At 37.5% G+C, this 26,283-nt stretch overlaps 1 protein-coding gene across 1 annotated transcript in view; it reads left to right on the forward strand.

Annotated features, from left to right (window-relative positions):
- The window catches only part of DCC (deleted in colorectal carcinoma), a 1,276,184-nt gene that overhangs the window by 679,120 nt on the left and 570,781 nt on the right, over positions 1–26,283 (forward strand). The window lies entirely within an intron of this gene.

Consider the following 26,283-nt stretch of genomic DNA (forward strand, 5'->3'; position numbering starts at 1 on the left):
ATACCATGGCCTGTATCAGGCGCACCTTAGTCTCCAGAGAGACACTGTTGCTCCTGAGTACTTTAGAGAGGTCCCTAACAACAGACTTTCCCATCACGATATGCTTTTTGATAGTTGTTCAATAATTCCCACATTTTGTTGGATCATCATTCTTGGGAATGAGGACAAATCTAGATCTTTTCCAAACAGTTGGCTAGGCAGCAGCCATCAAAATATCCTAGCATAACTGGTGATAACATCCAAGGCTGCCTCTGTTAGTTGAAACATGTCAATTGCTATTCCATGGATTCCTGGGGGCATTCCCCCCCCCTCCCAGTGCCTACAGTGTAGTTTGACCTACATCCCTCATTGCCACTGGCTCCTGTTCATATGGTACTTCCTGAACAAGTACTCATTTTAACAGAAGTAAAGAAGGAGAGTGTAACTGCTCTTTCCCTAATAGGAGTAAAGTATGCATAAAGCCTTTGTATTAGGGAAATAGAAAGAAAAGAGAAATAGAGATAAAAAAACAACTAGAGAGATGAGAAAAACCTGAAACAAAATGTTGTCCTGATGATCCAGTGAGAGAAATTTTCTGGGAGGAGCAGGGGACAACAACATTAAACTAAGCAAAAATATAGTAATTTCTCAGATTATTGAGCACTAGACAATTTTCTAATTTTTACTACAATTTTCTAATTTTTTTACTACACTGAATTCTCTCAATAACTCTGTGAGGTTGGTATTTTATTATCTAGTTTGATAGGGGAGGAAACCTAGGCACAGATAGTAACTTGCACAAGACTACAAGATTGCCATGGTCATTGGGTGAATCTGGGAGCATCTGACTCTAGAATCCATGCTGTTAATGAGTCTGATTTATAGCCAATAGCAGAAAGCATGAGGCAAGATCGAATCCATTACTTTTGGAAAGTCAGCAGGGGCACTGAGGAGAGCAGATTGCAGGAGAATGATAGTCTCAAAGTGCTGAAGGTGAAAGAGCTCATTCCAGTTAAAGAAAAATGCTGTTTTGAATGTCATTTGTGCAAAAGAATGGCACAAGATAAGGTCACATTTAGATAAGGTGGTGGCTTATATAAAAGTTAGATGATGTTTAAAAAATGAGAAGGATTAATACTCTACAGCCTGACAACACATAGTCAAAAGAAATGGAAAGGCTAGAGGTACAGGTTAGAAATGATTAAGATAGGGTAAAGGATGGAGGGTCAGACCATAGGTAGAAGAATCAGTATTAACTACCTTTCCCAGTGAGACTGGAGGAAAGAGAAGAAGATGTAGGAAGTAGCAGCATATAAAGATCTGAAAGTTGGAAAGGAGTTCTTACCCAACAAACTTCCCTCCTACATTTTTCTCACAATTTAGATTAGCTTCTCAACTGGATACATTATAATTAATGTCTAATCTGCTCTTTTAGTGTCTGTATTGCTATTTTATCTGGTACAGAATTAGCTTCCGCCATCAGCGTATTCTTCATATTTCTATTTTTTGAATCTCCAGGTACTCTTTCCTCTTCTCAGTTAGGAAGTGACCAGACCCGGTGAAACACCTCTCACAGGAGAGCAAAACCAAGCTCTTGAATAACTTGGGTCTGGAGTTACCCATGAGAAGCCTGAGGTTTATTTGCCATTTGTGATTACCTCTCCTTGTGTAGGATCAAGAGAGGACCAATGGATAACATATCATGTCAGATTGGCAGTGATGGGCTCCCCTGCAGAAAGGATGTGAGTTGAATTAATAAGACTTCTAACTGCAATGACAGCGACCCTTGGAGGAAGAATATCTTCACATGAAATCACAAATGCAAGACTCCTCTCCCCCCACTCCCCCCGCTTAACAGGCAGAGTGGTTGCAAAGGTCAACTTCAACAACTTCCCCTGTATGGCCCAGTCACTGTCACTCCAACTTGAAAAGGAGAAGGGATGTCAGTTCTCCAGAAAGCACACCTCCCCAGAGACACAGGCATGACTTTCATGTTCAGTCACTGTATTTAATTCAATTATCTGCCCCCACCACCCTCAACTGTCTTTCTTACAAGGAAGGTTGTGAGGAGAGTGGTGCTGGATGTTTCTGCGGGTCCCCAAAGATGAGCATTCTTTATTAGGGAATTCAGTAACCCATGAGGTCTTACTCACCAGCTGCTTCATCTGGGAAGCTGTCATGGGGCTCCAGCTGCTTGCAGACACGGGACGGCTGGGTCTCCTTCATGAATTGATTTTTAGATTGGGCTCAGCCAGTCAGCTTTTCTCAAGAGAAGAACACAGAAAATTACACTTTGGAATTTTGCCTTTGCAGACAGAGAAAGCATCACAGAATTCTAGTCTATTCTAGAATTCCATTAGGTCCAGTTATCCTAATGGAGTTAAATTCAAGTCTAATGACTTTTCTTCTCTCCCCTCTTTTATGTTCTCTTTCCTCTTGTTTGTCTTTTTTAAAGAATTATGAAAAGTAGCCTCTTTCCATGAAGTTCAGGAGCAGGAAGAATTGGAATTTAACTTGTATCAGTTTTTTTCTAGCAAAAAGCTAGAATAAATAATGTAATAAACGTATTTTATTAAATGGATATAAAATATGATAACACTGGAGAACAAATAAGGAATTGTTTAAACTTACACAGCTACCCTCTTAAATTAATGGATGTTTACTCTCTTTCTGTTAATAAACCAAAGGATTCTTAAATTTCTCTTAACTAAAATAATCAAAACTAATTTGTTAGTGAAGATTACTTGCTCTATCTCCTCAAATGCCAATCGCTTGAAAAAAATAGTTCAAAACAAGGACCACAAAATGAATAAAACTAGATAATACCTTTTTTTTTGTAACAGTAAGTAAGTGGCACCCAAGTTGTTTCATAACACATAGACATTACTATTATTTTTTTGTTAAACAACACTATCTAAGATTATTTATAGACTCGGGTCTATACAGAAATCCTTATGAAAAATTATTAGGACCTCAGTGTAACATATACACTCAAGTCTGAAAAATATTGACGAAAAACTTAATAATCTGTAAAAATTTCTTTCTTTACAAATTATCATAGCAAGCTGTAAAAGGTGTCTTTAAGGTGGGAAAAAATATTATCTTAGTTTTCAGTTACAATGAATGCTAAGAAAACCTCAAAACACACAAAAAGTCAAAGACCTATAAGTTTCCACAGATTTAGTTTTAAATCCTTTATTCCAAGTACTATTTCACTATTTAAATAACATTGAAATATTCCTTCTCTCTCTCTGTACACACACACACACACACACACACACACACACACACGAACTTTTAATGAGCTTATATTTAATTCAGTCTAAATTCTGCTCTCAAGTCCTCCCCATCCTGAATTGTAGGGTCTCTGAACATCAATGAAGGGCTTGGCACCAAGAATTATTTCTTTAGTTTCTGAGTTGTAGATGTTCTTTTAATATCTTCTGAAACTCTTTCCCCTGGTAGTACAGCTGATCTAGTTTTCTTCCCTCAATTTAGACTAGAAATAGCTCCATTGAAAGCTGACCTCACCAGATGCCTGCTTAGTCACAGACTATCTCTGTAGGTATTATCAGCATGTATATAGGTTCATCCTGGAGAGGGTGGAGCCAGGCTGCTCCTTGGAGACAAGGATTCTGAAGCTTCGTCTGACTTCCTTTGGGCTTGTTGCAAGGAGGGACCTGTCCTTGGAGAGGGACATCATGTTTGGAAGGGTGGAAGACAGAGAAAGAGAGGATAACTATCAATGAGATTGATTGATTCAGTAACTGGAGTAATGAGGGGGTTTTATCAGAGACAGTAAAGTTGTCACACGATAGAACAGGTTTCAGGGCTATTGTACATTGAGTCATTATGAGTTGCAAGTGACTCCATGGCACATAACAACATTTACTGAATATCAGGTAGATATGATGAGGAGTGATACAATGTTGTAAACAACCAAAGTGTATAACTTCTGAAAGTTTGTATGAATATTCATTGTAAATAGGTTTGTGGAAGAAAATACATTTTTTTTTTACTAGGGTAAAATAGCTATAACCTAAAAATTGCCATTCTAACAATTTTTAACTGTGTACTTCAATGGCACGAATTATATTTGCCATGTTATGAAACCAATACTGATTAATTAAATGCTTTTACCACCTAAGAAGAAACTCTATGGTCATTGAACAATTAACTGCCTCTGTCTTGCATCCCAACTCCTGGTACCTACAGATAAATTTCATCCTTTGTGAATTTGCCTATTCTAAATCCTTCATATAAATAAGTATGATCATATAATATGTGTTGTTTTCTCATATGGCTTATCCTAATCAGCATAATAATATTTGCAAGCTTCATTCATGTATTGGAACTGTCTTAATACTCCAAGCCCTTCTTTATGTATCTACTCAGTTGTTGATGGTCATTTGGGTTGTTTCTACACCTCGGCCTTGGGAATAGTTAATTACTGTGAACAATACTGTCATGTACACTGGTGGACCTAGTCTTAGCTCTATTGGCACAGTCTGTAGGGAGTTGTACTGTAAACCCAAAGGCCACACTTCTCTAAAGTTATAATGTGTTAGCATCTCTGTGGGAGAAATATGGTTAATCTCCTTCCATGAGATTTGCAGCTTCAGAAACTCAGCAGAGATCGGCTATGAGTCTGTTCTGACTTGACAGCGTTAAATTTATAGAGCTTTGTCTATTCAAGTCCCATGCACAATTTTTATTGGATTGTTTGTTGTTTTAAGTTACAGAGATTCTTTATTTTGAGTATTATGTTTCTATTAGGATTATAGAAGCTCTGCTCACATCCGTAATTCAGAGGAGGAGTGTCTCTGACACTTGGAATCTAGACGTTTAATGTTCCCTCTCACTACGTAGCAGGTCATTTCATTTTCTCTGTAAAATACTTACATGGAAAAACATTTTGTTATTTTTTTAGTTTAGTTTTTTTTTTTTTTAAATAGAAGTATTCTTTTCTTTTTGGTGAAAATAAACACAACCAAATGTCTACCATTCCACATTTTCTAGAGATAATGATGGGTGCCATTAATTACATTCTTCATAGTTTCCACCATTCTTCATATTTCTGTTTTTAGTTGTTTGACCTCCGTTTACTAAAAATCATCTCCAACTCAAGCTTACTGCCATCCAGTGTATTCCTCCTCACAGCAACCCTTCATGGGATTTCTAATCTGTAAGTCTAATCTATGTATTTGGAAGCAGGAGTGGCATCTACTTCCTAAATAACTTGTCTCCGGAAACTATGAGCTTTGATAAATGTCAATAGTTGTAGAGGGGCTTCAGGCCTTTTGTTCATAGTCATGCTCGACTTGAAGGCAATCAACAACAACAACAACAAACGGTAAATTGTAATTGGAGGATAATGTCCTTTATTCTTTCATAGAGGAAGTGGTGGATTTGAAGCACCAGAGACCTGCAGCCTTCTGGGTAGCTGTACACACACTATCGGGACATGTTATAAAACAGCAACTGACCATGAGGCACTCTGGTGGTTACTAGTTGTGATACTTACCAAAAGATCCCAAGTCTCTAGGAGTTTGAATCTACCAGAAGCTCTATAATAAAAAGGTGAGCAATCTCCTTGCCTAAAATCTACAGCCTAGGAAACTTGGTTAAGGATTGGTAGGGGTTAGAATGACTTGCCAGCAATTTATTTTTCATTTCTTGACCACTTGATATGATAGAGAAAAATTTTTAAAAGACTATGGAATGGCATGCATTTTCTAAACAACGTGCTTCTGGAAACACTACGAACTTTGATAAATGATAATAGTTATAGAAAAGCTTCAGGCCTTTTGTTCATAGAGTTGCTATTAGTCATGCTTGACTCGACAGCAATCGACACTAAAACATTATATTCAAGGGTAATAATTTTACTCTTGTTGACCCAAATATGCAAATATGTGTAGATCAATAGTAAAATATTATGTATAGACATATGAATACATATATATATGAATATATGGATAGATCAATAGATTGACCAAATAGGAATAATTATACATAAGGACTGCAGCCTACAATATGGATTGAGGCTCAATGTCAAGAAGACAAAGATTCTCACCACTGGACCAATCGGCAGCATCAGGATGGATGGTGAAGAGATTGAGATTGTACACAGCTTTAGTTTGCTTGGCTCCATAGTCAACAGTCTTGGCACCAGCAGCCAGGAAATTAAAAGGCGCATTGCCGTGGGAAAGTCTGCTGTTAGGGACCTCTCCAAAGTGCTGAAGAGCAGTGGTGTCTCTCTGGAGACTAAGGTGCGTCTGATACAGGCCATGGTCTTTGCAATCACTTGTTATGTATCAGAGAGTTGGACAATGACCAAGGAGGATAGAAGGAGAATTGATGCCTTTGAGCTGTGGTGCTGGAGAAGAGTATTGAGAATACCATGGACTGCTAGGAAAACAAACAGATTTGTCCTGGAGAGGGTTAAACCGGGTGGCTCCTTGGAGGCAAGGATTCTGAGGCTCCGTCTAACTTACTTTGGACATGTTGTGAGGAGAGACCGGTCCTTAGAGAGGGACATGATGCTTGGGAGGGTGGAGGGACGGCGCAGGAGAGGAAGGCCCTCTATGAGGTGGATTGATTCAGTGACTGGGATAATTGGGATGGGAGTGTCAGAGACAGTGCGATTGGCACAGGACAGAGCGGACTTTAGGGCTGTTGTACATAGGGTCGCTATGAGTCGCAAGCGACTCGACGGCACATAACAACAACAACAACATTTATATTTATCTAGATCAGTAGTACAATACAATTTGTTGTTATGTGCCACTGAGTTGCCTGTGACCCATAGCAACATTATGTATAGCAGCTCTGAAGCCCTCTCTGTCCGGAGCCAGTCTCACTGATTCTGACATACCGACCCCCGTTGTCCCAGTTATTGTATCAGTCCATCTCATCCAGGTTCGTCCTCTCACATTCTGTCCCTCCACCCTTCCTACTATGAGCGTGATGTCCTTCTCCAAGGATCGGTCCCTCCTGGCCACATGCCCAAAGTATGTGAGACCGAGCTTCAAAATTCTAACCTCCAAGGAAAAACTTGGTTTTAATATACATGTATATATTCATGTAATTGATTATATAAAGCACAATGTATCTGATTCATTGTAAGCAAACCAATTTTAAAACATGTTACTTCAGGACATGCCTTCAAGATTTGAAAAGAACCCTGGTCTTGGGCCTCCCCTAGTCCCTGTAGGTTCAGTTATGTCTGGATTCTTTAGGAATTTGAAGTTCAATTTCACTTCCCCCCTTCATTTTCTAATGTGAACCATCCATGTATCTCTGGTACAGGAAGTGGAGCACCATCTCATTCTGACCTCCTGGTAGAAGAGGCAGTGATTTACAGAGAAAATCAGCCCTCTATATTTTTTCTTAATTTTATATAGTTTATTCATTTTCCCCCCATTTCTTGGTTGTGATTTTAGGGTTGTCTCTAAGAACTAAAGACATCAGGGAATCATAAATGTCAGTTATGTACTGTAAATTGTCTTCTCCATCGCCACATTGCAGCTTGTACCTCCTCCCACCTTTTAGCAATGGCAATGACACTGTGTGCTTAACTGGTGCATCATCTCTGTGTCCTTGTTGACCTAGTAGAGTCATGTTTCCTACTTGTTTCGCCACAAAAGTGTCCATTTCACTCCTGCTTTCAATCTCCTTAGTTTGGATAAGTTAGTTCTATTCCTGTGGTAATACGGGGAATGATTAGAACTATAAGAAAAATACTGGGGAATATTAGAACAAAGGGAAGTAAAAAAAAGCAAATTGCTTCTCTGAATAAACCAAGTAACGACTAAAATCACAACTTCAGTTAAAGCTATTACAGATTAAGCTTTAACAAGCAAGGAGCCCAAAAGGCTTTCAAGACTCAGGGCATCAGATGTTTTCTAGGACAAGACACTGTAAGGCATAGATTGTGACGTCAAGCAACAGGTTAATGTGAAAATCCAAAAATCATTTTTGCAAACTTGACTTCAATCTTTAATCCACCTATCTTTTTTTTTTTTAATCCCTCTGGGCAAAATGGGCAGTGGCATTTTGAGGCCAAAAATTCTAAATGTGAACAATATTTCTCTTTTGCAAAAGAGAAAAGGAATGATTGCTATAAACTGTCCTAAAGGAGAAGTCGGTCAGTGCCCTGGCTTTGCATTTGTACATGTGGTGATAGTAAAATGCACTGCTCATGGTCTCTCCCTTTTATTTGAATGTGTGTAGCTGAGACAGACCTACAGAAGATACAGCAGATAGATTTCAAAGACTTGGGAAGAAATCTTATTTCAACATCTGTAGTTGGTTTTATTAAAAGCAGTTTAAATTCCCCTGCCTAGAGCAGTTTGGAATTATAGAGATGGGCTGCAGAAATTTACATTTTAATTGAGGCAGAAGACAAAATAGGGCATGGTGCAGCCTTCACACATTACAAGGAAGAATAAATAAGATATGTATCAGCTGGGAGAAAAGAAATGACTGGCCATTTTTCACTGCCTCCTGCACTTAATTTTTTCTTATGGCAGTGAGCTGAGTTTGGCCTGCTAGGCAAAGACAATTTTTCCAGTCAAAATGTTTACTATTTCTGTAAGTCTTTGCATCGAAAAGTCTTCACACTGGAGCAAATACATAACTATTCTAACAATAGTATCCACACAGAGTGCATAGCTGTGTGGTGGTGTTTATACCATACACATATTACAATAAATGACTCAAATTATTCAAAAGCATGTGTTATAATTGAGAGTTATTGAAAACTGTATGTCTCTTAAACACTATGATTGGAACAGTTGACAAGTTTTATAGAAATACGATTTCACTCTTTGGACAAATTGTGTGATCAGTTTGAAAGTCTCTTGGAAAAGTAGGAATTATAAGACTTTCAAACTGGAAGATTTTCTGTGGTTGTCAATCCCCTTAAGAAAATGCATAATACTTGGGAAAATTAACCCTTGTTCACCGTGACCTTACTGGTATTACAGGATCATTCAAGTATCAGAGTACCGTATGGTGTTATGTCCTCATGTACACTTTGCTTTGCATGCACTAAGGTAACATTCACAGAAAAGGTGCAGAGTTGTATGCAAACTGATGTTACAAGGGTAGGGGGGAGACAATTAGATAGTAGTATCATCTTATACCACAAATAGTTTATAATTATAATTATGTTATCATACAATGACTAGGGAGGATAGAAGGAGAATTTATGCCTTTGAGTTTTGTGCTGGAGAAGAGAATTGAATGCACTACCATGGACTGCCAAGAAAACAAACAGATTCATCCTGGAGAGGGTTAAACCAGGCTGTTCCTTGGAGGCAAGGATTCTGGGGCTTCGTCTGACATACTTTGGATGTGTTGTAAGGAGGGAGAGGTCCTTGGAGAGGGACATCATGCTTGGGAGGGTGGAGGGACATTGCAAGAGGAGAAGACCCTCTATGAGGGGATTGATTCAGTGACTGGGGTGATTGGGGTGGGTGTATCAGAGACAGTATGATTGTTACAGGATGGAGCAGGGTTTAGGGCTGTTGTACATAGGGTCGCTATGAGTCACAGGTGACTCGATGGCACATAACAACAACCATATAACAATAACTTCCTCTGAATAAATACTTTAAAACTACAAAATAAATTTATTGTCATTTAAAAAAAAAGGAAATGCATAATGGTAGTAAGAAGCTGTGCTGCATTCCAGAAGGCATATAGTTCAAGGCCACCAGCTGCTCTTGGGAGAAGAATGGGTAATCTCCTCCAGGGCAATTAACTGCCTCTGAAAACCCACCATATTCAAGTATGGGTGGGTTTTGACTCTGTGATACACACCACCAACAACAACTATATTATATTAGGTCTATTGATAAAAAATAGGTTAATAATTAATTTCCCACAAAGTTAAAGACACGTAAAATATATGATATAGTAAAGGATTATTTTCGTAAAGAATTATGCTCATTTCAAAAGTTATTTTCATGAAACGACCATATTTGGGCATCGTCATACTTTGTGTCACACACTCTGGGCATGTTGTTAGGAAAGGCTATTCCTTGGAAAGGGCCATCATGCTTGGAAAGGTGGAGGGTCAGTGAAGGAGAGGAAGATCCTCAATGAGATGGATTGATACAGTGACTTCGGCAGTGGGCTCAGAGGTGTTGAGGATCATAAGGACAGGGTTCAGATCTGTTGTTCGTAGGGTTGCTCTGAGTTGTACTTGATTAGATGGCTCCTAACAACAATGACAATTGCATTTGAGCAAATTTACACATTTGCTTCAACCCAACTGTGTGGTGTCTTCTCTCTTCTAGTCGAGCTCTGGGGGCCTAGTGGGTGCTCCTAGCATCGTATTGCTTGGTTGTATTTGTTATGCTTCTCTTTCCCTCTTTATGCTTAGACGTTTCCTTCTTTGTTACTCACTTTTTTGTTCCTTCTTTGTTACTCACTTTTTTGTGTATGCATGAATAATGTTTCAGACTATATTTGGGAAATAAAATGTTGATCCTTGCATAATCAAAATTGCATCATTTCCCCACCATTCCTGATTAACATCATGCCATACAGTACATTTTAAAATTCAGAATGATTTCAAGAATTCTTTTCTTTTCTTAGTCAAGGGCATTTGTCTCTCCTATCTCTGATTATTCCAAAATCTTCCTTTTTCAATGCCTTCTTTTTTGAAACTGTTAGGAGATACATGTTGACATCCTGAGTTGATTAGTGTTTCTTAGCCTTTTTTGTTATTGTTTCCGTTATTTGGGGGAGCTCTGGTGGCATAATGGTAACGAGGTGCATGGCCCACCCAAAAGCATGCGGCTTGAATCCACCAGCTGTTCTGTAGGAGAAAAATGAGCGCCTCCTTCTTTAGGATGAAAAACCTCTGAGGGTCAGTTTGGAGTCGTTTCCATGGCACCATGGCACATAACCACCACCACCACCACCACCACCGCTACAACCGCTTCAATGCACAGTTGAGAGTCTGTCAACTTCTTTGTTTACATCATTAGCAATTTTCTTTACTCCTTCCCTCCCTGCATTGTCATTAAAGCCAGTTCTAGTTTTATATAGATGCAACAGTTTCTCAAAATACTGATAAAAATTTCCTAAAATTCTTTTCTCCCTGCACTCCCTGCTGTGTTATTTGAATGTCTTCTTGGATTGACCTTCTTGTGGCCGTGGTTCCTCATAGTTTCTGTGTGTTGTGTTTTCTTGTAGTTTTGTTGTTGTGGGGTTGTTTATTTTGGGGTTTTTTTCTTTTCTGTAAGATTGGTAATCATTAATAGTTCAGGTATAATTTTAAAACTAATATGACATTAATTAGTGTTGTCATCGTCACAAATAAATATTTATCACCAAAATCTCTTTCTGAAAAAAAATTAAAAATCTCACAAAGTGAATCAATGATCTAGTTGGCTTTATTCTGATATTGTATGTTGAGTAGTAGAGAGAGATTTTAGAAAATATACAAAAATTTGAATGGCTACATCCTTAGATCTAATTAAGAAAATTGTTGAACTTTTTAAGATACTCATTTTATGTAAAATAAGAGGAAAAGCCCATTCAATGAACTTTCAACAAGTACCAGATAGTGGGCTGTGTGGTTGAACAGCTTTCTTAAAGCTTTAATTATTTTCCTGTCTCACCTTCTCATTCCATTTACTCTGCATTTCAGGACCTAAGTCATAAAGAACAGCTCTCACCTTTGTAGGGTGTTTGTCTGCAGATATTTTAAGCTGCAGTTTCACTTGCTCCATTTGCAATATCAGTGTGATCTCACCCATTTCCTCTCTTCCAGTTTTATATACAAAAAAGGGGGGGTGGACATCCCACCACCATAATCTGTTTCAGAGCTGTTATGAAAGTGTGACATTTTATCTCCTCCAATTTGAGGATGGTTTTGGATAGTGGTAAGGAAAACCTCAAACCTGTTATATTACACCAGGAGCAATGTTCCCACAGTAAAAACACAAGTTAATGACTATTCTTCCTCCTTTCTAGTTACACGAGTTTTTTTGCACAAGAAATGGCAAAACTAGTTAAGATTCTCGTGTTGCTTTTAGTTCTGCTGCGTCTGTTCATGTACATTGGCTACTAGCTAAAATATGTAAGGGAAAGTGGTAACACATGGCAGTTTCCAGGGAAGTCTTTAGTTTGTGGGCACAGTACAGTCACTTTTTTAAAAGAAAATAACCCAAATATGTCACCTTATCACTGTATCGGGTTTTTGATTGTTGTTTTGTTTTGTGTTTGTTTTTTTTTAAAAACCCCAAACCAAAAAAAACCAAAACAACATAACTGCTGTCAAACTCCACCTTACACAATCCCCAACCTACAACACATGGAAGCATTTGTTTCTTGGACTTTTATTACACCCCAAACAAACCTCTGGTTTGTTAAGTTGATTCTGGATCATGCAACCCACCACTGGGTTTCTGAGGCTGCAAGTCTTACTGGGGTGAAGATTGTCCGTATTTCTCTTGTGGAACAGCTGGTGGGTTTAACTGCCAACCGTCAAGTTATCAGTAGACCTTGATTAGTAGTATGCCTTGGTATGACTGTGGTGATGCAGGAAGAAATTCAAGCTGCTCTGAAAGAATTTGGCAAAAAGCAAGCCTCCAGGAATTGATGGCATCCCAATTGAGTTACTTGAACAAATAGACACTGCCTTGGATGTGTTCACTAAGTGTTGCCAAGAAATCTGGAGGATAGCCACCTGGCCAACTGACAAGAAGAGATCCATATTTGTTCCTATTCCAAAGAAAACTGATCTGACAGAGTGTGGAAATTATCAAACAACATTAATGTCACGTGCAAGCCAGACTCTGCTGAAAAATATCCAAAAACAACTGGAGCAACACGTCAACAGCGAACTGCCAGATGTGCAGGCTGGGTTTAGAAGAGGCAATGGTACTAGGGATACTACAGCTAATGTCAGATGGATCTTGGCAGAAAGATATTCCAGAGGAATGTCTATCTGTGTTTCATTGACTATGCAAAGGCATTTGACTGCATTGATCACAAGAAACTATGGCTAACTCTGAGAAGAATGGGAATTCCAGAACACTTGATTGTACTTATGTGACACTTATACTGGGGCCAGGAGATAGTAATCAGAACAGAACAATGAAACACTGCATGGTTCAAAATCCAGAAGGGCATATGCCAGGGGTGTATCCTATCTCTATACCTTTCCAATCTATATGGAGAGAAGATCATCCCAGAGGCTCCATGAGGAGAAATGTGGCATCAGCATTGAAGGAAAACTCATCATCTGTGTTATGCAAATGACACAACCTTGCTTGCTGAAATTGAGGAGGACTAGAAGGATTTGCTGCAGAAGGTAAAAAATTGTAGCCTTTAATATGTATTGAAGCTCAAAATCAAGAAAACAAAGATTCTCACCACTGGGCTGATTAGCAACATCATGATAGATGATGAAGAGATTGAGATTGTTAACAGCATCAGCTTGCTTGGCTCCACAACCGAGAGTATTGGTACCAGCAACTAGAAAATGAAAAGATTAATTAATTGCATTGGGAAAGTCTCTGCTGTTAGAGACCTCTTCAAAGTACTTAAAAGCAACAACATCAGTCTAGAAACTAAATTACACCTAATCCAGGCAGTAGTAGTCTTTGCAATTACTTATTATTTGTCAGAAAGCTGGACAATCACTATGGATGGTGTAAGGAGAATTGATGCCTTTGAGCTGTGGTGCTGGAGAAGACTGTTGAATGTACCATGGACTGCCAGGAGAACAAAGAAGCTCATACTAGAGAGGATGCTCCTTGGAGACAAGGATTCTGAAGGTTCATCTGACCTACTTTGGACATGTTGCAAGGAGGGACCAGTCCTTGGAGAAGGACGTCATGCTTGAGAGGGTGGAGGGACAGTGCAAGAGAGGAAGACCCTCAATGAGATGGATTGATTCAGTGACTGAGCTGATGAGAGTAGGTGTATCAGAGACAATAAGTTTGGCACATGATAGGCCCAGGTTTAGGGCTGTTGTACATAAGGCCACTATGAGTTACAAGTGACTCAACAACACATCAAAACAACATGTCCATGTAGTCCTCTCTCAATTACCATGAACTCATTATAAATCAGAGTGATGGGCTTGCATGATCAATAGACCCATATAGCATAGGTCTCAACAAAAGCTTCTGTTATAATTGGTTAATTATTATTAGTGTGTATGCTACGTAACTTGGATCACAAGTGGCTACACACTAGACAAATATCATGTGTTTTCTTCTCATTGTTTCCCCCGAATTCCTTTGTTTACCACATTTGTGTTTTACTAACATAGCATGAAAATATTTCTAAACTGTTTGAAGAGTGAGCTTCATATACTTGTACTTAACCTGATGTATTTTCCTTCACCGATGTAATAGTTACTCCTTCTTATCAATACTGTCCAGCACGCAGCTCCAATTATTTAACCAACAAAGCTGTCAATATTTACAACCTTGTAAGCCAGTAGAGAAATTTAGGTAGTTTATTTCTTAGTATTTACTGGTTACATAATGAACCCTGTTTTGGAAGTTTATTTGTTTAAACAGTACCTACTTCCAAAAATAATTGCAAGTGTTTGGAGTGTTACAGAATATCAAGTGTAAAGAATTAAAACCTGAATACTGTATAATGAAAGCAAGTTTTGACAAAAATTGGCTTACCAAAATACCTCTGAAAACTCCAGAGGTTTTTATAATGCTAGATTATATTTTAAAATTCTGTATGTTTCTGTGGAAAAGAAATTTAATCTTTTCTCCTACTTTATACATTTATTAAAGAAAGATAAAACAGAAAGTTCACATACTACAGGGCTATGTATTTTATACTGAATCATTCACTTGATTGACAGATTTTTATTTTGGTTTTGAGAGAACTACTCCTCTGTAAATATAACTAGCATCATACAAAAGATAAATGTTCAGTGTGAAAAATTCACACAAATTTAAAAAAATGAAACACTTCTCAATTCTTTAATGTTAATTTGGTCTTAGTTTAGTCTCCAGTTTTTATAGTATATTGTAAAGACTACATGAAATTAAGAGTCTATTGTTTAAAAAAATTAGTGATATAAACATTGTAGATTTTAAATCACTAAGAATTTTAGATGTAATAAGCATTGTGGATGGCAAAGCATTTTGTACTGAATTGTATATGTTTATATTAGCTTATTTTTTTAGTCCTAGTTTTATATTATACACATGAAAGTTTAATCATTCTATTAAGAACAACAAAATGACCTGTAGATTAAGAGAGAGCCACGAACATTTCTATATATTTTTAAAACAGCCTTTATTGAAAGAAATTGTACTTCAGTGGTTGGTAATCTGTCTTCACAACAATAGAATAGTTGCTGTTAGGTTTTAATTGATTTGTAAAAAGTGAAACATTACAGCTTTCTCATCAACTTTTACAAATATTCAAAAGTTATTCTTTTATGCACCTAACCTAAGTCATGATCTTTTCCATAGTTTCATATACATATGAAAGTTGGATAAAAGATATGAAAGAGCAAAAAATAATTGATACCTTTGGATTGCAGAATTAGTAAAGAATGCTGAATATGCCATGCACTACCAAAAGACCAAACCTATCTGCCGTGGAAAAAGTGCAGTAGTAATGCTCCACAGAAGTAATGATAGTAGGATTTGATCTCTATACTTGAGGCATATTACTTAAAGGAGTCAGCTCCCAGCGGTGGACATCATGCTTGGGAAAAGAGAGAGTAAGCAGAGGCGAGGAAGACCTTTCATGAGTAAAATTGACACACTGACTACAATAATTGGCCCAAGCAGAACAGAGATTGTGAGGATGACACACATTTGTTGAATAGTCAACAGGGTTCGTGTAAGTCCGAATCAACTCAATGGTGCTTAATAACAACAGGATGTCCCTTTGATTACCTAAAAATGGTGAACATTTTCAATGGCCACGAAACAAAGAACAGCTCTTATATTTGGAATCTTTTATAACAATATCATTCTAAATTTTTATACCTATTTTTTTCCTTAGTTAGAAAGGGTGAGCGGTGAAGACTGAACCCTATGGTAAAGAACTGTTTTTAGAGTAAAAGAAATATTTTTGTAAGTTTTAAAAAAAATTTATTTTAATAATTTTAATGAACATTTACAGAGATTTTGGATTTCCATTCATTCATTGTTGCACATTTCTCCCTGCCCAGCCCTCCCCGCCCCACGCTCCCTTCCACCCCAATTTGCTCCTCTCTTTGAAAAAGTAAAAGAAAATTCTTTCTTTGGTATACAATACCCCCACACCCCTCCTACCGCCTCAGGTGCACTGCACTATGCACTCTTATTATTATGTGTCCACAGGAAAAGAATAATTTTGCCACTAATATTTATAGACATTTCAATATATCGTATTCTGATACGCTATTCTAAACTTGAACCATAGGTGGTTTCATTTAATATTTATGATGTGGCTTTGGTAGGTTTACTATTTTAGGTAGTTTATTGATGAAGACATTGGTATTCCAACACATTAAGTAAATTTCCCAATTACTTTTTTGAGAATAGAATAGAAGGTGCAAACTAAAGGATTTACATTATGTAGGTTTACTATTTTATGTAGTTTATTGATGAAGACATTGATATTCCAACATATTGAGTAATATTCCCAATTACTTTTTTGAGAATAGAAGGTGCAAACTAAAGGATTTACATTATGTGTTCCTGAAATATGTTTATCAAAATAAAATTTTAAGTTGAAAGTATATCTACTTCATTTATATAGCTCTGAAATCTCTTTGTGCTATCCTGTTCTGTTGTTTGTGTTGTCGTTCTGGAGTCTGTGATAGAACCTAAGAGTCTTAACACCCAATTCTACACTTCCCCACCCTTGTCTATGCTCTTGATTAGTTACTTGCTTTATGTGTTGTGTACTCAGGAGACTGTACTTCTTAAAAGCATCACTGTTGTTGTTGTTGTTTTATGTGCCCGTTGAATTACCTTTAGCCTATAGTTATCCTTTGTACAGCAGCTCTGAACCTTGCCCTGTCCTGAGCCATTCTAATTCCGCCACACCAAGCCCCATCGCCCCAGTTACTGTATCAATCCATCTCATCATGGATCTTCCTCTCCTGTGCTATGCCTCCACCCTACCAAGCATGATGTCCTTCAGTGACTTTTCTCTCCTGGCCGTGTGTTCAAAGCATGTGAGATGGAGCTTCAAAATCCTAGCCTCCAAGGAGAAGCTTAGTCTCATTCTCTCCAAGACAGACGTATTTATTTTCTTGGTGATCCATGGTATGTTCAAGCCTCTTCTCCAGCACCACAATTTGAAGGCATCATTTCTTCTGTCATCCTTAGTCATTGTCAAGCTCTCTGATGCAAAGGAAGTAATTGCAAAGATTATAGAATTTTTAAAAATTTCTTCTTGCATATCATTAATAGGCAAAATTGAATTGGACAATATGTTTTAAGTGCATATGTGAGTAAGTGTTATGATGTACTTATTGATAGTTTTAAGTTAATTTTAGGAAAAGAAATAGTGTGATAAATAAGGGACTCCATTGAGTAAAATGATATTTGTTTGGAAAACTAGATGCTGTATCCTCCTGCCTCAACCCATCGTAATTATTTAGATTTTAACCCCAGCATCATCTCTTCTTCTATGATGTGACACTTCTTAACATTTCCTTTTCCATAGAGTTTCACTCATCTACTCTTTGTGAAAACTCCTAAAACTACACATCCAGCCCAATATGCTTCTTTACCGTCTAGATCAGCTGTTAAATTGTAAATATGAAAACTTAGCATATTGAATTGGCCTAGTGGCAAGAAATTTCACTGCATTCTCAAAGGTGTATGGCTTGAGGCCACCAGCAGCTCCATGGCAGAAGGATTGGCAGTCTCCTTCCAGGCCATTAACTGCCTCTGAAAACGCTCCAGAGGGTCAGCTGTGGGTCAGTTCTGACTGGACAGCAACCAACAGCAGCAACATCTTATTGAAAGTGATTTCATCTTCTGTGGAAACCTTCCTCACGTAAGCAATTTAAGTCATTCATGAGAATCCTGGTTTAATGCTCATTTGGATTAATTAAATCCATGTTTACAAAATTCTTACTGTACACCAGGAACTATAGTTACTGCCATATACACAGTGCTCACTGTGGTATGATTTCATCGTCATTGTGGTTGTTGCTATTGTTAGATGCTGTCAAGTCTCCGATGACTCACTGCTGCCCTGTGAATGATTGGTCTGGACTCTGCACTATCCTATCCCCCCACCCCCACCCCATCATGTCTGCCACACTGCAGATTATTGTTAATGTCAGAGTGTCAATTCTTTTCGTTGTGAATCTTCCCCTCCCTCACTGACCCTCCACTTTTCTCATCATGATGTCCTTTTCCAATCATTGGCCTTGTCTAAAAATATGTGAGAAGTTTCACCACCCTTCCTTCCCTCTAAGGACCACACTGCCTGCACCATCTCTAAGACCTATTTATTTGTTCTCTTGGCAGTCTATGGGATATTTAGTACCTTGCTCCAGCAACATAGCTCAAAGGCATCACTTCTTCTGCCCAAATCTATCAGTTATTACAGTACGAAGTAGAATCAATGTCTGCATAAGATACTGTGAAAACTAGCATCTGACTAACAGCTTATGGGCTTCTAAGGTTCTAAGAAGGAATGAGCCCTTATGGGATAGTGGTTAAACCTCCAGCTGCTGTCCAAGAGGTCAGTGGATTGAAGTAGCCAGCCACTTTGTGAGAGAAACATGTAGCAATTTGCTTGCCTAAGCATTACAGTCTTGAGTTCCTGCTGTAGGAGTGAGCATGAAGGCACACAGTATGACACAATGGGTTCTGAAGGACCAAGGGACTTGCCTAAGCAGCATTTCATCTATCATCCTCCAGGTAAGGGGTGGAAACTTGACAATGCTGCTTCCCAGTTGTCCCGCTATCCATGCCCCATCACAGCTTCAAAGAACAATGATTCCTGGGTCCTTTAATCACCTGCCCCGTCCATCCAGACGCACAGGAATCTTTGTTATTTGATAAACAGAACTCAATTCACTTTGTAGAAACTGCCACAGCGATTGCAGCTCAGTTTACATAGAAATGTCCCCCTGATCCAATGAAAATTAGAATAGATTCTCTTGTCCCTAGAAGTATTTAAGTGGGTTCCAGATGAACCCTTTTTGGAAAGGTAGAGGGGATTTATAGATAGGATAATATGTTTGTAGAAGTGAGCCACACAGTCCCTTCTAACTCTGCATTTTTATGACTGTTTCTTCAGTTTCTCTGTCTCTGGGGACTGATACTTATGTATTGCTTTCTTAGACCACTAATTTTCAAAAGATAAAGAGTTGCGATTTAAGGTAATTGTGCAAATTCACCATAAATCAATACAACCCAGGGAGCATGGCTTCCTCCGAGGACTTAATTTAGAGCATCTCACATGTAATGTGCTAATTACCACCTTCAGCATAAAACGATAGCTTGTTAGAGGACTGAACCAGAGAAATCATCTTCCTTCCGAAATGATTGCTCAGTTCCTTTATAGGTACGTGAAGTAAAGCTTAAATTAGGAAATATCCCTCACTGGAAAGAAAAGACAATTATTTTACCACACCTATTAAAACCTACAGAACTTGGAGGAGTTAGTGAGGCTGAATTGATGGGAGAGTGGAAGACAGGAAGGATTCAAAAAGTCCTTTTCATGTTTCACTTTATAGAGAGATTTTTTCAAATGAGCCCACCTTACAAGAACATTTGACAAAAGAACAAGAATATATGCTTTGCATAGAAAGAATAAGAAGACACCGTAAATCTAGAATATTCTAGCCTCTCCATAAGCTAGTAAAACTAGCCCTTTCATGATAGTGCCGACCATCTGCATAGCATAATGTCTCTTACTATGAGAGTTAAAATGAGAGTGCTATCATTGCCTCATCTGACTTGAAGCCTTGATTCAAGTGATTAAATTATCAAATGAATTTTACAATAAATTTCCCAAGTCATGATCTGGGGTTTTTCAAGTTCAGTCTTAGTCAAAGACAAACTGATGGCTTAAATGAGTACTTCAGATGTCCACGGAAATTACAGTGTAGAGGCGTCCAATACATGGTGCTCAATGCACTTCTCTGGTGTTTCAGTGAAAAGAATTAAAACTCCTGGTTTGCAGATATAAGGGACTGCTAGATCCCATTGTGTGTGTGTGTGTGTGTGTGTGTGTGCGCGCGCGTGTGCGCACACACGCGCACACACACAAGTTATAAGAATTTCCCGTGGTTTATCCACATTTGAGAGGCATCTCCTCTACTTTGTCATGCTTGAATTAAGATAAACAAGCTTTCTTCGACTGAGGCCACACCTTTACAGAGTTTAGCTTATTTTGTAGTTGCCTCTTGACACAACTATTAGTTATATGAATAAAAGAAGAAATCTATATGTGAGTAAGGGTAGCCAGTCTATGCCAGTCATATTATTTAAGTCTTTCATAAAATATAAAAATTAACCTTGTCTGTCAGATTTTCTATAAAAATCAACCATCCAAACTCTTGTGTTTCATTGCTTTCTCATCTTATGACTTGAATTTATTGACAGAATATTCTTTTTTAAAGACCGTCTTTGAGAAAAGTGAATAAAATAGTAGGTTGCTGGTGAATTTCTGTCCAAATTTCCACCGATTAAGTAACTTAAAGCAAATGCGAAGAGAAAGGCAATTTTGATTCCAATTACTTGCTTCCCCTGAGAGTAAAATGTCCTCTTTTTTCTAAGCTAGGCAGTTAAAAATAATCTAACATCAAGAAATTTGAAATATCCTGGGTGTAGTGCAATTGTATTTTGTGCTTAGCTTCCTAGTGGTACCTGAACCTGTGATAAACTAAAATGGGTTGTTGTATTTATATAAGCAAAAACTTAGCACCAAGCAGTATTCCCAATTTAGTAACAGATTTCACTTTTGTTAACAAAATAGAAATTAATTTCAGCTATACAAATAATTATAATAAATTTGTCTTTTTAATAAATTAAAACTTTATAATACTAGTATCCTATCATAATAAAAAATATTTTAAGGAAGGTTTTAGTAAGTTCAATTCTTTACATCACATACATCTGACAAAGTAGTTTTAACTTTGTTGGCTTGTATATGTAATTATATCCCTTCTCTGAAAATGGGAATAAAGTCAAAAGATGTTTTGAGATGTTTCTTATTTCACAATTTGCAATTTAGTTATTAGTAGTCATACCAGCAAGGAGAAATTATAACCAGGCCCACAGCAAATACATATTTCTTCACCAAATGTGGTTCTCAATGATATTTGAAAAGGACCAGTGGTATTTAAGCATTTATCTCCTTGATGCCTAAAGTAGCTTTATGCATCTACTACTTAAAAATATACTAGATTAATATGAAGGGAAAGAACATGATAGGTGTGGCATAACATAGCTCACAAAGTGACGATTAATTCTCCAGACCCTGGTCAATGTCAACAAAGACGTTCAGGACACTTCGATCACATCTAGACACAGAAAATGAGGTTATAAGCTGTGCGAGGGGAGTGGCAGTGAAGTGGTTATACTTTTAGGCAGCATTTTTCACTACTACACAGCATAGCACGATGGCATAAAGTATGTATACCATGCAACATCACTCAACATCAATATTTTAAATTTTCACCCCAAAAGACTTTATTCTTTATAATTATCAGGTCATGTGTCGTAGGTATATTCTAGCTGTTATTGTTAGAAAGATTCTTAAAAAAATTTCACCACAAGTTTCTAATCTGAGAAATGCACTACATGAATTCTGAAGTTTGAATTTGAAATTTTATTTACTTTTGAAATAGGATGGAAATATTTTAGGTGGTTATTCTTTATCAGTTGAGCCCTAAGTCTCCAGTTTGGAGGCTCATATGTGAAGTAGTTGGATTCTGGTGATTTAGTTGTTAATCCGATGTAAACTGTGGGGTCATTTTTTTTGGGGGGAGGGAGGGATTTGTTTTGTTTTGATTGGTTACCTGGATTTAGTCAGTATTTAGCTGTGGGCTGGAAGCCTCTTGTTTAAGTCAATCAGGACCTGGTGGTCAGGCCTTTGTATTTAAAAGTTGTTTGGTACTCTTGTTAATTGTGTTTGAGAAAAACATTTTTCTAAATGGTATAGCACGTTTCTGTCAGTTTGCTCTACTGAGATAATAAGAGTTGTTGTGATACTGAATGCTGTAACACTGATGTGTCAAATGCTATAATGGTTACCCATGGTGGACAGGGTTTGGTAGAGCTCCCAGATTAAGACAGGCATGGAAGCAGGACTGACATCCACTTCTTAAACCACAGGCCGTTGAAAATTCTATGAACATTAGAGAAACAATGATAATTATAGATCAGGGTTCAGATCTTTTGATCATAGAGTCACTATTAGTCATACTCAAGTCAATGGCACTTAACACACAACAACAATTCTCTATATATTCATCAACACAAATTAACTTTTTGTTCAGTTAATATACTTGAGATTATGTATGGGAATGATATTTTTATCAAGTAGTTTATTTCGAAAGCTATTTTTTTAAAATCCTGAATGATACATTTTTGTTATTATTTTTGTTATTAGCTTTATGCCTTTTCACACTGCAGTTGCTGAAAGAACTATTTATTAATTGATTGAGAAAATTTGTTGAAACAAAACAAACTTAATCAATAATATTGTTTGGATAAGACAAGTCCCCTCACTGCTGTCTATAAAAAAATTATTTTCGTTTACCTCATGATGAGAAGCTGTGTCGCAATCTCAAAGGCATGTGGTTCAAACCCACCATAACTGCTCTATGGCAGAAGGAAAACTCTCCTCCCTTGTAATTTTACTGCCTGTGCAAATCCACTGAAGGGTGAGCAGTGGTCGATTCTGACTGAGCAGTACACAAAAAGCAGCAACAACAGAGAAATGTAATAGGAACATGAAATCCTCCATTTCCATCCACAAAGTCACATTTATTTGTATGCACACTTCAGTTTTGTGGGGATGATATGGACTTGGTTTTGTTTTGTTTTGTTTTTTAGATAAATACTTAGTTTGAGTCATTGTTCTGCTCTGAATGCCAACATGAGTTTTAGATTTACATTTCAAGGCACAGTACTCAAATAAAATGTCTCTCACATGTTTCTAGATCAAAACAAAATGTGAGAATAGTAGGCCTTGGAATTTGAACGTAATGAAAGCCATGAGCAACACAGTTTAGTCTCCTTGTCCCACAAGAAGATTACATTTCTAAATTGTTCTTTGGGTTTTTTTTCCCAGTTTCCTTTGCACCCAGGTGCCTGATACTCTTGCTGGAACTCTTCCCTACATCTCCTGGCTAATTTCAATGTCAAGTCTAAACTCAGATATCTCTTCTCAGCTAGGCTGTTACTCAGCTACTACTTTGCTTCCCAGGGTTAGTGCTTTTCTACTCCTAATTTCTGCCAGGAGCTAGCCAGGAGATCTGAGCAGTAGGCTGTCTATTACATCGGCCTTGTATTATCCAATGTCACTGCCACATGTGACAATTTACATTTAACTTAAATAGAATTGAAAATTCATGTTGCGCATTTGCCTAGTCACATTTCACTCAGTGATTGAATGAATGTTTACTTTATTGAATAGTGCAGATGTTGGTTATTTCCATCATCATAGACAGCCTTACTGTCGAGAAGTATACTAGGTAAGATCCTCACAACAGGGTCTTTCTCACTGATGTGTACATTTTCATGCTAGGGAACGGCTACAGCATGGAAAAAGTCAGGAACTAAGCACTAAACCCAATTGTACTTAGAAATGTCAAGATGCTTGGGTTTGAAAGGAAGTCACCAAATCGTGCACTTAGCTCCTAATCAAAAGAATAGAAGTTGAAGTTCCCTCACAGGCACTTTGGAAGAAAGGTCTGGTGATCTACTTTCAAAGTAATTTAGTCATTGAAAACAGAGCAGCACAGAATTCTCCTCTGACACATATGCAGCCGACATGGCTCAGGTCTGACTTGACAGCAACCAGTTGGTTATGGAGAGAATAGAATCAGACTCAATTTTTGTGTCTCTAGACAGGATGACAGAAACTCTAATTTGTGGAGGTTACGCAGAGGATGATTTGAGTTCAAGGTAAAAACCAACTTTTGCGGTAGATTTATTAGAAAACAAAACGAGCTGCTTCATTTGATATTGAGCTCAGACCCCAAATTATTCTACAGAAGCCAGATGTCACCTGTCAGGGCTCCAGTACAAAGATTCCCCCTGTTGGGGTGGAAAGTGCAACCCGAAGAGAATAATTGAGATTCAGATATTCTCAATGTTGTGAAAGTTTCATGAAAGTTTTGGAAAACTGTGACGACCTGTCACATTTCAGTGTCTGACTCTCCTGGGAGCGATCCCAGCTCTCAAGCGCACAGTGTCTTTTTCTAGGATAGCTTTCTGTGAGACTAATGTCATCTTAAAACTTCCTGTTCATGTCTGCTTTTTAAAGGAAAACTCCCTGGAGAACAGAAAACTTTGTTGTCTCACAGGGAGTTGGAAAGCAAATAATGAACGATGGGAAAAAAAAAGACTAATTAAAATAACATCACAGGAGACTTTGGCAACATTGAGTAATGGAGTGCACAGGACATAAATCATGTGTGTTCATACTAGGTTTGCCTTTCAATTATTGTGTTCAGCACTAATTTGTGGCATTGCATATAGTGGACATTCAATTGTTATTTGAAGTGTAGAGATGACATGCAAATTGATCTGATTTTTAAGCCCATTCTGATTTCATTAGTGAAGCTCCAATACTTTAATTGAATTATTTCAGAAATCATTTTCTGTTTCAGAGCAACAACAGCAAACGTGGTATTTGTATCTCCGTCAAAAACTGCATCTCTATCTCTGTCAAAAACTTCTAACTATAAAGCAATAGCACAGGTTCAAAGGAAAGAAAAATGGACCTGAGAAATAGTAGAGTTTTTTGGTTGTGGGGTGCTTTTTTTGTGTGAGTGTTTTTTTCTTAAATAGGTGAAGGCTATTTGTGTCATTGAAGATACCAGGCAAAATGTGTTCTATTATGTAGGAGGTGAAATGACCTTTGGGTAGAATGCTTCAGTTCATTTGATGTGAGATGGAAACACTTCCCAAGTAGAGGTGGCTGATAAAGGGATACATGGATACCATGAGAACAAAGCCTGGAAAGGGCCCAGCTGAAGAGGAGAGTGAACTGGGCATTAACAGAAACCCTGACCTTAAAGGATAACATTCTAGATGCTTCTATTGTGTCATTGTGTGATTTTTTTTTTTATAATTTTCTTTTGTTTGTTTGTTTCTTCTATTAGTGAGTACTCTTTTCTCTCTGTGTTAAATGCAAATGTAAGCAGTCTCCCTTTCAAAATAAAGAAATATCAAAACAGAGAAATCATAATAAACTATGATGGCCATATCAAGCAATTCTTTTTTGTGAATTCAAATACAGGTCCCTGTATTATCAACCATAACCTATTAAATTATTAACATCCAAAAAGGTTAGCTATTAAGTCACTCATTTCCCAGTAAGACATTTGAAAATGTAATTTAGTGGAAGTAAACATTATAACATTATAAAGTAGCACTCCTTTATGAGATTTCCTATTGCTATTAGAAGCTATCTGGTCAATTCTAAGATGTAGAAACCCTATTGTTATAATCACTGTGTTTCTGCAACACTTTTTAAAGGGTCTTCTCCTTCTCTTTCCTTCTGACAATCCAAACATTATCCCATAATCCAGGTACAGTCTCCCTCTTGGTAACATGCCCAAAGTATATAAGTTTGACTGGTTTCACTAATCTTTTTTTTTTTTTTTGGTCTTTGGTCCTTGTTCTTGAGGTGATTCATGTCCATTGAATCTGCAGGATAGTTGCACTATATAAAGGAGTTCTGCTTTGTATCTCTTCACAACTGTATGGTCAAAGACAAATTGGTAGCTTAAAATCAGTAAGGATGGAAGTGTTTACCTCACAGCAATCTTAGAATCATAGAAGAAGGTTAAATTACCAAGAGCCTAAGAATAAACACAGATTTTTCCTTTTAGGAGAATTCACAGAGGTTTAGCGTAACAGTGTTTGAAGTCTTGGTCTAACCTTTTAAATCTGAAGGAGTTGTCAGTCTTCTAGTTACCAATTTTTCAGGGAACAAGATGCCACCATCTTTCTTATGACTTATGACTAATTTTCCTTCTGAGATGGATCAGAGTAAGAATGTTCATAACCTTCTCAAGACTTTTTTTATCTTTCTGCATCTCAGATTATGCATGATTGAGTAGCAATTTATGAAGACAGTGAATCACATTTTCTA

The sequence above is a fragment of the Elephantulus edwardii genome, unplaced genomic scaffold (assembly GCF_000299155.1).
Source record: "Elephantulus edwardii isolate Elephantulus edwardi_28Jun2011 unplaced genomic scaffold, EleEdw1.0 scaffold00103, whole genome shotgun sequence".
NCBI lineage: Eukaryota > Metazoa > Chordata > Mammalia > Macroscelidea > Macroscelididae > Elephantulus > Elephantulus edwardii.